This window comes from Mustela erminea, chromosome 14, assembly GCF_009829155.1.
Source record: "Mustela erminea isolate mMusErm1 chromosome 14, mMusErm1.Pri, whole genome shotgun sequence".
Lineage (NCBI taxonomy): Eukaryota > Metazoa > Chordata > Mammalia > Carnivora > Mustelidae > Mustela > Mustela erminea.
Genome location: NC_045627.1, coordinates 70787408 through 70802360, shown reverse-complemented (window position 1 = coordinate 70802360; position 14953 = coordinate 70787408). Strand labels below are relative to the sequence as shown.

The 14953-nt window shown below is 40.1% G+C and overlaps 1 long non-coding RNA gene across 3 annotated transcripts in view; it reads left to right on the top strand.

Moving 5' to 3' along the window:
* Positions 1-2243: 2243 nt before the first annotated feature.
* Positions 2244-14953, top strand: part of LOC116573342 — an 81203-nt gene continuing 68493 nt past the window's right edge. For all 3 annotated transcript variants that reach the window (XR_004278720.1, XR_004278718.1, XR_004278719.1), the window contains exons 1-2: positions 2244-2351; positions 8701-8790. This is a non-coding gene — a long non-coding RNA (uncharacterized LOC116573342). The remainder of the gene's footprint in view (positions 2352-8700; positions 8791-14953) is intronic.

Genomic DNA, 14953 nt, shown 5'->3' with positions numbered 1-14953 from the left:
TACGATCTAACTTTATATGATTATATGCACTGCCTTGTGGGGTGTGTTCGGTGTATTATTCCTTCCTCCACCGAGTACGGGAATGCTAACCAGCACTAGCTCGTTAATGCCTGTGAAATTCTTGTTAGGTAGGTGGTAAGCATTAATATCTTTTCCTCACGTTTTTATGCTGAATGCAATTTAAATGTTTCAGTTTCTTATTCCCGTTCTTTCTCCCTGGCACCATTGCTCATAGACAGTCATCTGCATACATAACTTATGTCATTACGATGGTATTAATGTTGCATTTATCAAATTGCCATGACTGTCTGATTATGTGACGTGCATGTCTTCTCCCTCGGTTATTTTTAGACTTGAAATATATCAACACTACCTTAGCAACTAAACCGGGCCAGTTTTTTTTTTCTTTTTTTTTTTAAGATTTGATTTATTTACTTGAGAGAGAGAGAGAGAGAGAGAGCGCAAGCAAGGGGAGCTGCAGGCATAAGGAGAGGAAGAAGCAGGCTTCTCGCTGAGCAGGGAGCCCATTGTGGGGCTGGATCCCAGGACCCTGGGATCATGACCTGAGCTGAAGGCAGAGGCTTAGCTGACTGAGCTACCCAGGTGTCCCTGAACCGGGCCAGTATTTTTTTGTCGCTGTTGTAAAATGTTGTATATCCGTCATTTTTTAAAATGTCACAATAATCTTGTAAGTGTTGAATGATTACTCACTCCCATGACATTAAACAGGAACCCAAGGTTCAGAAAGAATAAGTCACCTGGTCAGGCTCTTATGTGAGCATCAGGGACAGAGCACAGTTTGCAAACCTTTTGGATCTGACTCCCAAATCTATGTATGCCTTGTAGATTTTAAGGTAGGACATAGAAATCAGAGCCAGTCGAGGTCTCTTGTAAAATTATTCCTCATGAATGGATTTCAGAGGATATTGGGAAGAGGCACGTCCTGGTACGGATGCTCCGTCTCCTTGAGAAAAAAGAACGCTTTTAATACATACCTGTCCAATTTCACTCCTGAACTCCAAAGTGATTCCATTGTTCTCACACTCCCCTCTTCATCTTCAGAGAGCCTTAGGAGCAACACGTGAGTGATTCACTGAGCACAAATTTGTGTGAAAATTTTGAGATCTTAACTTCATACATGACCGAGTCCACAAAAAACCCGATTTTAATTTGACATCGGTTGTGAAAACCAGGTTGGGTGATCATTTATATACACTTAAATTTTCATAGAATTGGCTTTCTTTAACAAACTTATAGTTTTCCTTTGCTGATCAGGGCTCCGGTCCTGATTATGAAGGCTGATACATTGTGACATGGAAAGCAAGATGCTGTAGAGGAAGAAGGTGTAAGACGTGGGGGCAGATGGGCCAATTTGAATCTCCTTTAAAGTAGAAAGACTGTCAGCTTTCTGCTTTCTGAGGACACATAGTCTGTTTCTTTGAAGCTCTACTCAGGTCAGATACATTTTTGTGTCTTCGTTTTGAGAGTGTTGAGCTCCTTGTATTTGTAAGTAAAGTTTTGGGCACACAAAGATAACACGTTGATCTATGTCCTTGACTTGGGAGTGAGGGAGCCTTGTATTTTACGTGATTAGATTATCTCCCTATTGCTCCCATACATATGTGTTTACATCCCTGAAGTTTGAAACCCACTGTTTAAATCAGGTACTGGTATTCGTGTTAATATTTAAAAAAAAAAAAAAAAAAAAAAAAAAGTAGTTTGTTTTATATCACCTTTGTGTTGGAAAACATGGAAACTTCAGCTGCAAAATGCATAATCCAAGAGTAGAAATGACACTTCATTTTGGGATTTGCTGGGACCTTCTATAAAAGATCGTTAAATATTGACTCTGGTGCGGGGGAGGGGAGTGGAGGAATGGGTTAAATAAGTGATGGGAATTAAGAAAGATATTTGTTGTGATGAGCACCAGGTGTTGTGTGGAAGTGATGAATCACTATATGAGACTAGCCTTGTACTCTATGTTAACTAACTGGAATTTAAATTAAAACTTAAAAAAAAATGACTCGGGATGATTCACATCTTTTAAAAAAAAAAAAGTATGAATAGAATAGAATTGGACATGAAACCATAGAATTGGGCACAAACTATATGGAGTGTTTTCTTATTTATATGAACAGTTGCTACCATTTAAGGAGTACCATGTGCCAGGGACAACACTAACAACATTGTGCAAATAATCTTATTAATTTTTCATTCTGCAGATATCGCTGAGCACCTGTGATGTTCCAGGCACTGATGAAGAGATGTGTGTGACGTGGTATGGAAAGTGATGAACGTTCCTATGAGGTTCTAGAAGACACGGGTCATCTGAAAGCAGAGCTGCTATAGAGGTAAAGTTGAGACGGGAACCCTCTGGCAGGCATGGCTAAGAAGGCTTATAGCAAGGACGATGCTTTAATTGGACAACGAATAGTAGTGAGGACTTTAAAAGGAGAATTTTGAGATGGCCATTGTTCATGGTAGGCAGAAGAACGGCAGGAGAAAACAGAGAGGAAATTCCTTAATATATGCTATCAATTTTGAATGATTATGGGTATATTATATGCCCAATGAAAAATTGAACATTGGTGCCCCCTCCAACAAAAACAAACAAAAAACCCCCTACCTCATCCCTTAAAGTTATGATGGTCCTTATTTGCCCATTTAAATCTCATGTTGGATGTCATAGCTTCTTTTTATCCTGACTTACTTCTCAAGCACGATTTTCAAAACGAAGACTGTCTTTTTTTTTTTTTTTTTTTTTAATTTTTTTTTTTGTGTTCCAAGACACCGGACGCTTTTATTTATTTATTTTTTTTTTTAAAGATTTTATTTATTAATTTGACAGAGAAAAATCACAAGTAGACGGAGAGGCAGCCAGAGAGAGAGAGAGAGGGAAGCAGGCTCTCCGCTGAGCAGAGAGCCCGATGTGGGACTCGATCCCAGGACTCCGAGATCATGACCTGAGCCGAAGGCAGCGGCTTAACCCACTGAGCCACCCAGGCGCCCGAAGACTGTCTTTTATTGAGTGAATTCTATCAGACACATCCTGAGCCAGGTTCCCCAAAATGCCACTTTGTTTTATGTCTTTAAATTTATATGAAAATCTATAATCTTTCTTTATGTGTATCTGGATTATTGTCCCATACTTCTCAAAAGTATGAAGAATGCACCTGTGTCTCCAAAGGCAAACTGGCCAGACCTCATCCCTGCCATGGCCAGAGATGCTGGCCTCTAAGAGATATGACAGCCGCTGCAGAGAGCAGACTCTGCTCCCATCAGATGTATGTGCAGGAGAGGAACAATTTTCCTTCTTTCCTCCAAGGTTCTTCCAGTTGGTTTAGGAATTAAATCTACATGAGACAGAGTAACAGGATAAAAACAAAACCAAACCAGAGTACACACAGTGGCACAATAATGAAATTGAGACTTCAGGAAATGACCAGGGCAGGCAATTTTTACAACTTTTTAGGTGAAGAGATGATAAATCTCTGAGGAATTGACAGGACAAGAAAATGTAACTTTGGGAGCTACAGATGATAAGGAATTTTCAACGGATTTGGCTAGGAAAGTAAAAGCGTAAAAAAGTAACACGCTTGTTTATAAAGCCTTCTTGGGCCAAATTTCCTGTAAAGGAAAGATTCTTTTTACCTGTGGTACAGAGAAGGAGATTTATTTCTTGCTTTCTGGAGACAAAGGCAGGTTGAGGAGTGGGGGTGGCGATCAGAGTGTTCTTTTTGTACTGGCTATCTTGTAAGTGACTTTTATTTAAAATAATCAGTGTGCCAAAGTAACACGTTTGCATGTAGCCCACTCTTCACCCTTACAGATGCAATGGTTAAAAGCTTGGCAAGAAACAAAGGTGAAATCTTACTACGCAAGGTTCATCCTGAAAGAACAGAGATTATTTTAAAATTCTGATGGGGATAAAAGGACCTGAATGTTCTTGAAGGAAGCCTGGCATGTACTTTTAGTTGTCCATCAAAGCCATCATATCTGCTTCTGCTGAGATCTACTGAATATTTTTCTACTACCTTAGATCAGTAATGTGCCTTTTTACTGTTCAAAATGCTTCACTTTTGAAGATTTTTGTCATATTGCTTCAGTTTTATTATCATCGTAGTCCTACGAGATAAGAAGGACAGATAATATTACCTACACTTTGTGCGAGATGAAACTGAGGGATGGCTGGTTTAACAGTGTGATGTACGTGTCAGGTGTTGGAAGAAAGGGAGGCTACAACCTAGGACACAGAATTCCACTGATACCTGTGCGTGCTCAGGCCATTTGCCATGGGTTGGGGACAGGGTTATGTTTGGCTTAAGCCCTCCTTCCTGCCCATCAGGAACCACCAGTGGGTTGGGGCACAGAGCTCCTGGGGTTCAGGAAAACGGATGCAGGGATAGGTGCTGGGCTTTAGAACAGGTTGTTTCATACAGGGTAATGGATGGGCTATCATTAGCCTTGTAAAGTGATCGTACAGGGTGCCAATAAGCTTTACTTCAAGTCGGGTGACATTGCCTAATGATAGAAGTGTTACTTTTTTGCTGACAATTGTAAATCAGTCATCCCTGGCTCCTTTCACTCTTCTTGTATCTGACTGAGACGGGGGGTTGGAGACAAGGCAGAGGGGAGTTTCCCGAGCAACTCTGTTCCACCCAGGTGTGCTCTCTACATCACATAACAGAAGCTGACTTTTAACAGCTATGGTAAGTCACCATTAGCTTTTCAGCAACCCTCTTTAAGCCCATTGCAGAGTATCATCACTATGTCTTGTAATTTAATCCTTCCAACAACCCTGTGAGGTGGGTATTATTCCCATTCTAACACTGGAAATTGAGGTTTAGGGTATTGCTAACTGGGATCCTTGGACAGAAATTTATTAGAGGACAATAGGAGTTTTGGGCAAGGCCCTTGGGGCTTATGCTTAAGCACAGGGGAGACAGAACAAAGGAAAGGATCATCAGGCTGGCTCTCAGAATGGAGGCTGAGGAGGCTGAAGTGGGAAAGGAGAGACACCTGAGCATGTAGGGGTGGGGGATATAGGAGGTGGGGAAAATAGGTGCATTGGGCAGAATATGCTTCACCATGGACTACATATCTCCATAGCATGTTAAATCTCCACCCTTGGGTATGATTTTTAGTGTTATAGTGAGGGAGAAAGTTGGTGAAAGGTCAGGTCAGGCCTGGGGTCCACCTGGGGCACAGACTGGTTTTGTTTGGCCTTCACCAGTCTTCCTGGTGAGTCCCTCTTTTGGTAAACACACTTCTTCCATGTACCTGCAAGATACCTACTCAAGAGGCAAAAGTTTCAGCTACCAAGAAATGCTGGATTTCAAGGTCAGAGTTGAGGGAATCCAAGTCTGCTCCTACTCTGTCTTAAGAGGGGTTAAGAAAGCTGCCACAAATTACCTAGCTGGTAAAAGTTTGTACATCAGAAATTTGAGTTTTGCTCTGACTTTGACTGCAAAGCTCTTTCTATGGTCATACTGCCTTTGTGTATTGGGTTCATTCTGAAATTTCTTAGAGAGGAATTCCTAAGCCAGTTCAAGTGATGACAGGGGAATCCTTGGCATGAACAGAAAAATCTAAGTGTACTCCCTTCCATGTTACTCTGCTCTCAGGGTGCTGGCTGGTTCTCAGGTGTTTGATTCCTTTCATGACATCCACACATTCCTGTGAGTGACTCCTGTGACATCATTAACATGTCACCTCCAGCTTGCTCTCCAGGAAGAATGAATGTGTGCAAACTAGCATTTGATTTCTCCCTGTTGGCTACTGCTCTAGAGAGATATGGACACTCACATGGACCTCAGGCTACCAAGACATGTTATCGGGTAATTAGCTAATCATACTGTGCCCAAGCGCCAGAGGTTTGATGTTTCCGGCCACTTCCCTAACGAGAATGAGAGAGGATATAGGGACCCTAACTCATGGGTCATCTGATCCGGGCCTTGCCTGTTTGGAAAGTCAAAGGTTTTTTTTAGTTCCTCACTTCTTTCCTTTGATAAGAATCATTTAAAAGCCTTTTGTCACCCACATCTGGATTTCCACCTGACCAGCCCTCGGTTGTGAACTGAGCAGCCTTGTGTTCTCCAACAGGCAACCAAGACTACATTCAAGGGTGTTCCTCAGGCCCCCACATTTGAAATAACCTGGGGTGTTTGAAGTAAATGTAGCCTCTAGAATTTGTATTTATTCTGTTAAAGGGGGTAGGAGAGTGAGCAGGGGTATTTATGTTGTAATAATCCCCTACGTGATTCTTAGTAACACTAAAGTTTGAAAAATATTTCCCTAGAGAATTCTTCTACAGGCTTCAGGGTCCATGAACTTCCTGAGATTGCCTGCACATTGTGTGTATATGAGCATGTTTTATTTTTCTGGAAAAAGTTGAAGTCCACAGCTTTCAATAACCTCTCAAAACAATCTGAATACAATGGGGTCAGACCTGCCGAAGCTGACTAGAAGAGAGAGAATGATGCACGTAGAAGATACCAGAAAGAGGAAAGACAATGCTTTTCCCTGGAAAGCATTCTTTCTACTGTTGAAATAAACACTTCGAAGTTTGTATGGGAATGAGTTTTTGGTACCATTTTTCTTGGTTCTCCATATAAATAAGATTTGTGTTCTGAGGATGAAACATGATATACTTTTTTAACTCTAATATAATGATCAGTAGTAAAGATTCTGGAAACAGACTTTCTGGGTTTGAAATGCTGCTTCATCATTTACTAGCTCTGTGACTTCATGAAAATAACTATGACTCTATGTCTCTTTTCCTCATACATAAAAATATTCTTTTTATAGGGTTGTTAACAGTCTTAAATGGGTTGGATAGCCCTTACCGCACGTAGTTCCTGGCACGTAGTAATAAACATTATCTGTAGTAGTAGTAGTACTAGTAGATGTCGTCTTTGAATTAAGAAGAGCACACCCTCGTAAGAACGTGTAATGCCCATGGAGCAGATGTATAATGTATATTGTCCTCTTTTCTGCAATTATGCTCCCTCTCTTGTCAGTTTTCATGTCTTAGAGGGCTGGGGTCATCCCTCATATTTAGAAAAAATAGTTTTTATTCTTTTTTCTGTATATCCCTCACAGCACTTATAACTATTCACTCAGAGTAAATACTTACTAAATTCTTGCTGTGTGACTTTGGGTTTGTATGTTTTGGGGTGGTTTTGGACTTTTCTTGGTCCACAAAAGCAAATAATACCCATCTTCTTCTGCATCAATGGGATAAAATGTTATATACCTATTAAGTGCACTATAAATTTGTATTAAATGACTTAGAAAATGTATACAGCAAAGCAAAAGTAAAACCATAAGTTTTTAAAAAAGTAATATTTCAAGTTCCCTGAAGGTAGAAATTTTTGTCTGTTGTGTTTTCTGATGTATCTTAATTATCTAACAGGGCATCTGGTACATAATAGGGGCTCTGTATACCTTATCGAATATGTTTCTATTTTTGTAGAAGAAAAGAAAGAAAATATGAAAAAAAGTAGAAAGGGAAGACTAAAATATTATCATTGATCATGACTGTTCTATCATTTAAATTGTTTTTTAAAAATTTTTCTTCTATGAATATATGCTACTTTTATTCCTTAAAAAAATTTTTAAACTAAACCAAAAAAGATCATGAACCTCATAAGCGTCATTATACTTAATTCTAGCACCTAGATTTCACCAAAAACCCCCAAATTTCTAATTACTAGTGTAGATAGTTTTGATGACAAAGGTGGTAGGAGATCACTTTGTATGTTTCTCCTCCTCATGTGATAGTGAATGCAACCAAGCCTTTCCTCATCAGTTTGGTTTTCTAATTAGAAAAGAGACAGGTATTGGGGACGCCTGGTGGCTCAGTTGGTTAAGCATCTGCCTTTGGCTCAGGTCATGGTCCCAGGGGATTGAGCCCTACACAGGCTCTCTGCTTAGTGGGGAGAGTCAAATAAATAAATAAAGTCTTTTAAAAAGAGACACATATATGGAGGTATTTGCCCCAACAAGACTATGTACTATATAGTAGATGTTTTGGTGACCTGTAAGTCCAACGAATTAAACATATATCTCAATTTAAATCTCAGACATTAGCTTCATCTGGATATTCATCTACATAATTGCCTACGTGTACATATTCATATATGCACACACGCCCCCCCCCACATATACACACACCTGAGCTATATGAATACATAGTGAGTCAAGCACTCATATTCTACCTGTAACTCCTCACCCATGAAGGCGAGTCACTAAAAGTCTCACATGGCCACGGAAAAGAACTTTGATAATTGAATTGCTTAATTGCGAGGCAACCTCAGACAAAGGAATAGAGAAAGAAAGAGAAACAGAATAGACAGAAGTTGAGGTACAGAGAGAGATAGAGAAAAGATCCCAAAGACTATGATAGAACCAGAGTGAGAGAGAGAGAGAAAAGCAGGAAGGAGTGAGAGAGACAGAGAGGGAAAGAGGCTATGTCAGAAACATGGAGACCCAGAGATCCAAAGAGCAAATCGTCGGCAGAGTGAGAAACTCAGGGAAGCCAGTGACAGTGGAAAACCTATAATTCATCAATGTGTTTCAGAGTTCCAGAATGGAACTTGTTCTTAAGATTCACTAGAACTTTTCCTACTAATAAGGGTTTTTTGTTTGTTTGTTTTGTTTTATGTTTTAGTATAAGTTCTAATGTTTTTTCTTCCACAGATACCATGTCTCACTACTAAAGGACCTGAAATCTACGCCCAACTGAGGGGCGCAAGGAAAACCAACGGCCACCTCAGTCCCCTTATGAAGGTATGTGCTTGTGGTTTCTGATGTTACAAAGAGATGGTATTTTAATTTTTTTTTTCTCTGGGCTTGGAATGGATTTTACTTTTGAAATACTATTCACCTTTGTGGATAGATTTCTAAGCAGCCCCCAAAATCCTAGGGTCCTTGTATTAGAGCTTATGTCACAATTTATATGTCGAATGGGTTAGATAATTTTACAGGCTCATCTGAGCATGAAACTAGAATTAGTAATTTCATTTCTAGTGAAAACTGTACGTTTAGGCGATATGGGAGCGCCAACGACTTGGATACATTTGCTTTCATTTTTGACTCTGCAGAGGTTCCACAAAGGTAGTTAGTAGCTACCTCACCCCATACACCTGTTTTTTATGGTGGAGGGAAAGTGATTTAGGAACTTTTTTTTTTTTTTCCTTTGAGGAAACTGGTACAGATCAATCACTGTGTATTTTTGCTGACCTTAAAGCTACATTTTGGTTAGTGGGGCTGCACAAAGGATATACTCAACTAACAGTACATTTTATAAAACCTTTTTAACAGTCATTAATTTGGGGCATGAGACCATCACTCAGTATATCGGGGTGGGCAAACTATTTGGTTTGCTACCTGTTGTTCAAAGTTAAGTTTTGTTGGAACACAACCTCATTCATCTGTTTCTATATATCATCTATAGCTGTTTTTGTGAAGCACCTGGCAGAGTTGAGTAACTCTAACAACGACCATAGTCCTGCTGAGCCTAAAATATTTCCTATCTAGCCCTTTGCAAGAAAAGCTTGTGAATTGCTGGGCTAGATCGTGGGGAGGAAATTTTATCCATCCCCTTTATACTGGTCTCTGCTGTTTTTAATTTTTTTCTTGCCATGTATATGTATTCCTTCTGTAACAAAATTATTTTTAAAAAAGACTATGAAGACATCTCAGATGACTGTGCTACTTGCTAAGATGCTTTGCTCTGAGGTTTCCTACCCATAGTGGAGGGGGCAGCCAGCTACTCAGACATAAAAAATGTAATTTAGAGTCCTAAGTGCATAGTAAGTAAAATCTAGATTTGTGTGAAGTCCTGTGAGGATCTCTGGGAGGGGGAAGGAGTGACTTTATAAGGAATTAATATTTGGCCTTTAAACAAGATTAGGGATTTGCCAACCCAGGGACTGCTGGGAGGGAAAGGATCTGTGTAGCCATTTTTTCCTCCCTTTTATAAGAACTAGGTCTACCTTGTGGTTCTTCGTACATGTAACAGGATGTGATCCATCATTCTTCCTTTCAGTCTCCTCTGTGTCCATGCCATTTGGGACTCAGTCTAACAGCCCTTCAATACCACCTTTGATTTCCTTTTTTTCCCTTTGAGCATCGCATCTTTGACTAGACCGAAGGCTCTGAGCTCTCAAACACACGTCCTCTCTCCTCTCTCCACAGTAGACTTTGACTAGCATGGTTGTGACGAGCTTTCTTTCCCCTTGATATTTGTTATGTTGCTCCTTTGACACCAGATGGGAATGAGTGGCTCTGTCATTTCCTTGGGCATGGGGCCTGAACCAGAGCGGTTGTTGGGGGCATTATGACAAGTTTGTTGTCATTTTCTATTAGTGCAGTATTGTTACCCTGGGAAATATGACCATAGACAAAAGAGGGAATGACATCATTATTATCTACAGTCTACCTGTTATACACATATAAATGTGAGAGGGGTGTACGTCAAGGAGGTACTCTTACCTCCTGGTTTTAACCTTGCCAGCTTTCTCAGAGATGCTCCCAAAGTAGAAAGTTAACTGTTCCCAGAATTTGTCATTTTTTTTTTTTTCCCTCCGATGACTCCTATTCATCTTTTCTTTCCACCATGGGATTTTTTTAAGTAAGTAAACATTGAAAAGTGTCCACAACATTACTGCATTACATTCATAAATGAACACACCTGTGTAGCTAACGCTGCCATCAAAAAAAGACCACGAGCAGCTCCCCCAGAGACTTGACTCATGCCCCCTGATAGTCAGTTCTTCCCCTGGGGAGACCCTGTTTTGACTTTAAATAGCATAGGTGGGTTTTACTTGGTTTTATACTTCATATGAAGTTTGTAAAAATGGAATCTAGTTCTATGTCCTTTTTTTATGCTTGTGTTTTTGCTCCATATTATGTTTTTGAATTTCTTCCATATTGTATTTACTTGTGAATTATCTAAACTATATAATTGGAGATAAATGTGAGTCATTCTTCTATAAATACTCTCTTCTATGTCTTTTGGTGAACATAGAGACCCATCTCCAATTCGGGGACCGGTATGTTCAGCTTTAGTAGACATTGCCAAATATGTTTACAAAGTAATTCTACCAGTTGATACTTCCATCGCAGTGAGGAATAGTTTTGTTGACTCTACATACAGATGGATAAAAGATCTTCCATCTTTTTTATTTTATGTATCCTTCGATTATGGAATACTGTTACATATTGATTTTAATAAGTATTTCCCTGATTACTGCTAAGGCTGATTGTTCATTTGGATATCATGCTTTTTGCAAATTCCTTGTTCAAATCTTTTCAATTTTATTCTTTTCCTATCTTTTTCAAAGCGTTTTTGGGGAGTTTTTGTTTTTTGTTATATTTGTTGTTATACGTCTAATCTGGCTGAGTCATTTGTCATATATATGTGTCTTTTTCTATACAGGATTTGTCTCTTCACTGGCCCAGTGGTGTGACTATGTGAACAGAGGCTCTTCACTGTAATTCATTCCTGTATAATTATTGCTGCTCAAAACTTTTGAGGGACTGGTTTAAGAAAACCAGCCTACATCAAAGTCATCAAAAACATTTTCCTATATTTTCTTATAAGCTATTTATTACTTATCTGCTGCTTTTCGGTGTTGAATTCATCTTTTTAAAAAAATCAATTTTTTAAGATCTTTCTTTCTTTCTTATTTGACACAGAGAGAGACAGCGAGAGAGGGAACACAAGCTGGGTGGGCGGGGGGCGGTAGTAGAGGGAGAAGCAGTCTTCCTGCTGAGCCGGGAGCCTGATGCAGGACTCCATCCCAGGACCCTGGGATCATGACCTGAGCCGAAGGCAGACGCTTAATGACTGAGCCACCCAGGTGCCCTCAATTTGTAATTCATCTGGAGCAGATTTCTGTGTATGGTATAATATAAAGGTAAAAATACATACAATCGTGATTTTTCTCTACAGCTATGCAGTTGACAAAGGATGACTCACTGATAACATCATTGTTTCCTCATTTCTCTGCTGAGTGACCTTTGCCACAGATTTGTTGACTGCGTATTGATCATTGTCTTTCTGCGCCCTCCACTCTGATCCATTCATTGGTTTTTCCTTATGTTAATGTTATATTATTCTAATTGGCATGGCTTTATCATAGGTCTTTATTTTGACCGCCTTCACATGTTAATTCCAAAAGAGAGCTTTTTATGTTAAAAAGTTAAATTTGGGGAATCATTCACAGTCTTCCGCTCCGCCCCGATACATTTTCAGTCAACCCTCTTTACTAATAAGTATCCTGGGGATCTTAGGAAGTGAGAGGTTCATTTATTCAATCCGTGATGAATTAATCAGTGCACGAGAGATGAAGGCTGCCCCTTCACTGCTGATTTGCTTCTCTCGTGTCTTGCTTCCTCAAAGTTATTCTTTATTTCAGCCTCTCAGGGAAGAACTGAAGATTAGGATTAGGTCTTGGTGTGGGACACTGGGAGGGTGCAAAGTGGTGTCTAAAGAGCACAGAGAATGTGTGATGGGTTGTCAGTGATTTGGCCAGCAGTCCCTCACAGCAATGACCTCTAATGCTCCATTTCCCCTGGAAGTTATGAACGTGGCTAATGGGAAAACCTAATTAAGAAACACGCTAAAACCGACTCTGTAGAAGGCGTGACTTTGGATTGAATTGGTGAGTTACTATTAATAGTAATAGTCAACTGAAAGTATTAGGGCTTTTTAAGTAATGGCTGGGACTTTCACTGATGAACTTTAACAGAATCCCAAAAAGTATTATTATCCATTTCAGAATTTATGGTGAGGTCATCCCAAGAGTTGGCACCTCTGTACCCCCAAAGTGTCTGCCAGTGAATCTCTTGCCATTTTAGGATGAGTAGTTGACTTCCGGTTTGAGTCCAGTTCTTCTGAAAACAGACTGCTGTCTTGGCGTTATAGAATTCCTTGTACTGCTGACTTCAGAGCTTTACTGAAACCATCCCCATGAAACTGGTAATTTATTAAGTGCCAAGGTCTGGCTGAGTTCATTCCTATCACATTGGCTGTTTGTGTGATACATATTCATTCTCTCTTTCTCTCTCTCAGTTTCTATTATCTATCTATCTTTTGATCAATCTATCTGTCTCCAGAGGCTCATTTTGATTAAAAACTGGATCTGTTCTATTCCTTTTGGAAATGCTTTCCTCCACCAATTTCACTTAGTCTGTGGGTTTTGGGTTCCTCAGAGTCTATGAGAAGGTAACATGGAATCCAAACCTTAGAGAAACAAACTTGCTTCCTTGAGAAGGACGTTAACTTCATGAAAAGTGATTGCAAATATCCGTAAAATTATATGAGGGAGAATAAAACATCTCATTACCGTAGAGTCAAACTTATCCCCTTTATGAGCTCCATTTAATTAATTATTAAAGGCGAGGACATTTCAAAAAATTTTATCAGCCTTCTGTTAAGGTCAAAGTGATAAGATTCACATCTAAATGTATTAGAAATTGTGTTATTTCAAGAACTCTTACATTTGTGGGCGCCTGGGTGGCTCAGTGGGTTAAGCTGCTGCCTTCGGCTCAGGTCATGATCTCAGGGTCCTGGGATCGAGTCCCGTATCGGGCTCTCTGCTCAGCGGGGAGCCTGCTTCCCTCTCTCTCTCTGCCTGCCTCTCCGTCTACTTGTGATTTCTCTCTATCAAGTAAATAAATAAAATCTTTAAAAAAAAAAAAAAAAAAAAGAACTCTTACATTTGAGGAAGTGAACTGAGACATAAAGTGGAGGGGCCTGGGCTGAGTCAGGAGACCTGCTGCTTCTTTCTCTGTTGTTAACTGGTTCTGTGACCTCAAATATGGTGCTAATATCTGTAAGCAAGGAGATAAAAATGGTGTTTACAAAGTTGGCTGTGAGGGATCCATGAGTTAGGAGAATGGCCAATGCGGAGAGGGCCTGACTCATTGTAGGTACCTAGTGAGTGTTTGGCTCAACATCTACCTCGATCTTTTCTAAGACATTTATTCTGGAAGTTGAACAAAATGCCAGTGGTCATGGTTTGTGAGTACTGGTCCAGGAGATTCTTGGGCTGGGGGACCATCGTCTGACCTCATCTTGGAATATTAGAGTGTTTAGTGCTGATTTATCTTTCATTTGTGTGTGGATTTTGAACAAGTTATGTAACTTTCCTCAACGATTCCATTCCCATATCGGGACTGCTAGTATAACACTGCAATCCAGTGTAACTTGAGCTCTGAGTGAGACTGTTCTGGTTTCGATCTCAGCTCTGCTATTTAATAAATAACAAATAGAGTCCAAAACCTTGGACATGTGGCAGAACCTTCTCTGTGCCTCTCTCCTTATCTGCTAAATAAGTGTAATGATAATAGCCACCTCGTAGAATCTTCAAGAAGCCCATGTGAACCAACACATGGACAGTGTTCTAGAGAGTACCTGTCACAAGATACGTGCTCAATAAATGTTAATGGAATGATTTTTATTTCTTCTGAGTTTTCGCTTGCATGAAATCAGCCATCATGAAATCAAGAATGCTGAGTACACTGTGAATGTCATGTTAATGTCCTGGCAGTTCTCTGAAGAGAAAGAAAATGTGTCTATGGTCCCAGTTTTATTTCACCTGAATTTTTCTCTCCCCTCCTCCCCCAACCCTGATTTCTCCTTGTGGCAGAGCAGCACCAAAACAACCATGACAACAACTCCAGCCTGAGGCCAAACTGCCAGAAACCTAGGATGAAAAAGACCACCCCTTCTCCCTAGTCATCGTCTGTGCCCCTGGGTTTTCTTTGGCAGGAATGCTTTACGTATTTCCTCAGGAGCCAAGTAGCTGTGGGTAGAGTTTTTCCTGGAAACACAGAGAGAGAAGGTTCCTGCTTCCCTCATGTTCTCCCTCAGGGAATCAGGCATTTTTTTCCCCTTCCTGTTTGAGCGGTTCCCACCCCAGCCTCAGACCAAGTCAAGATA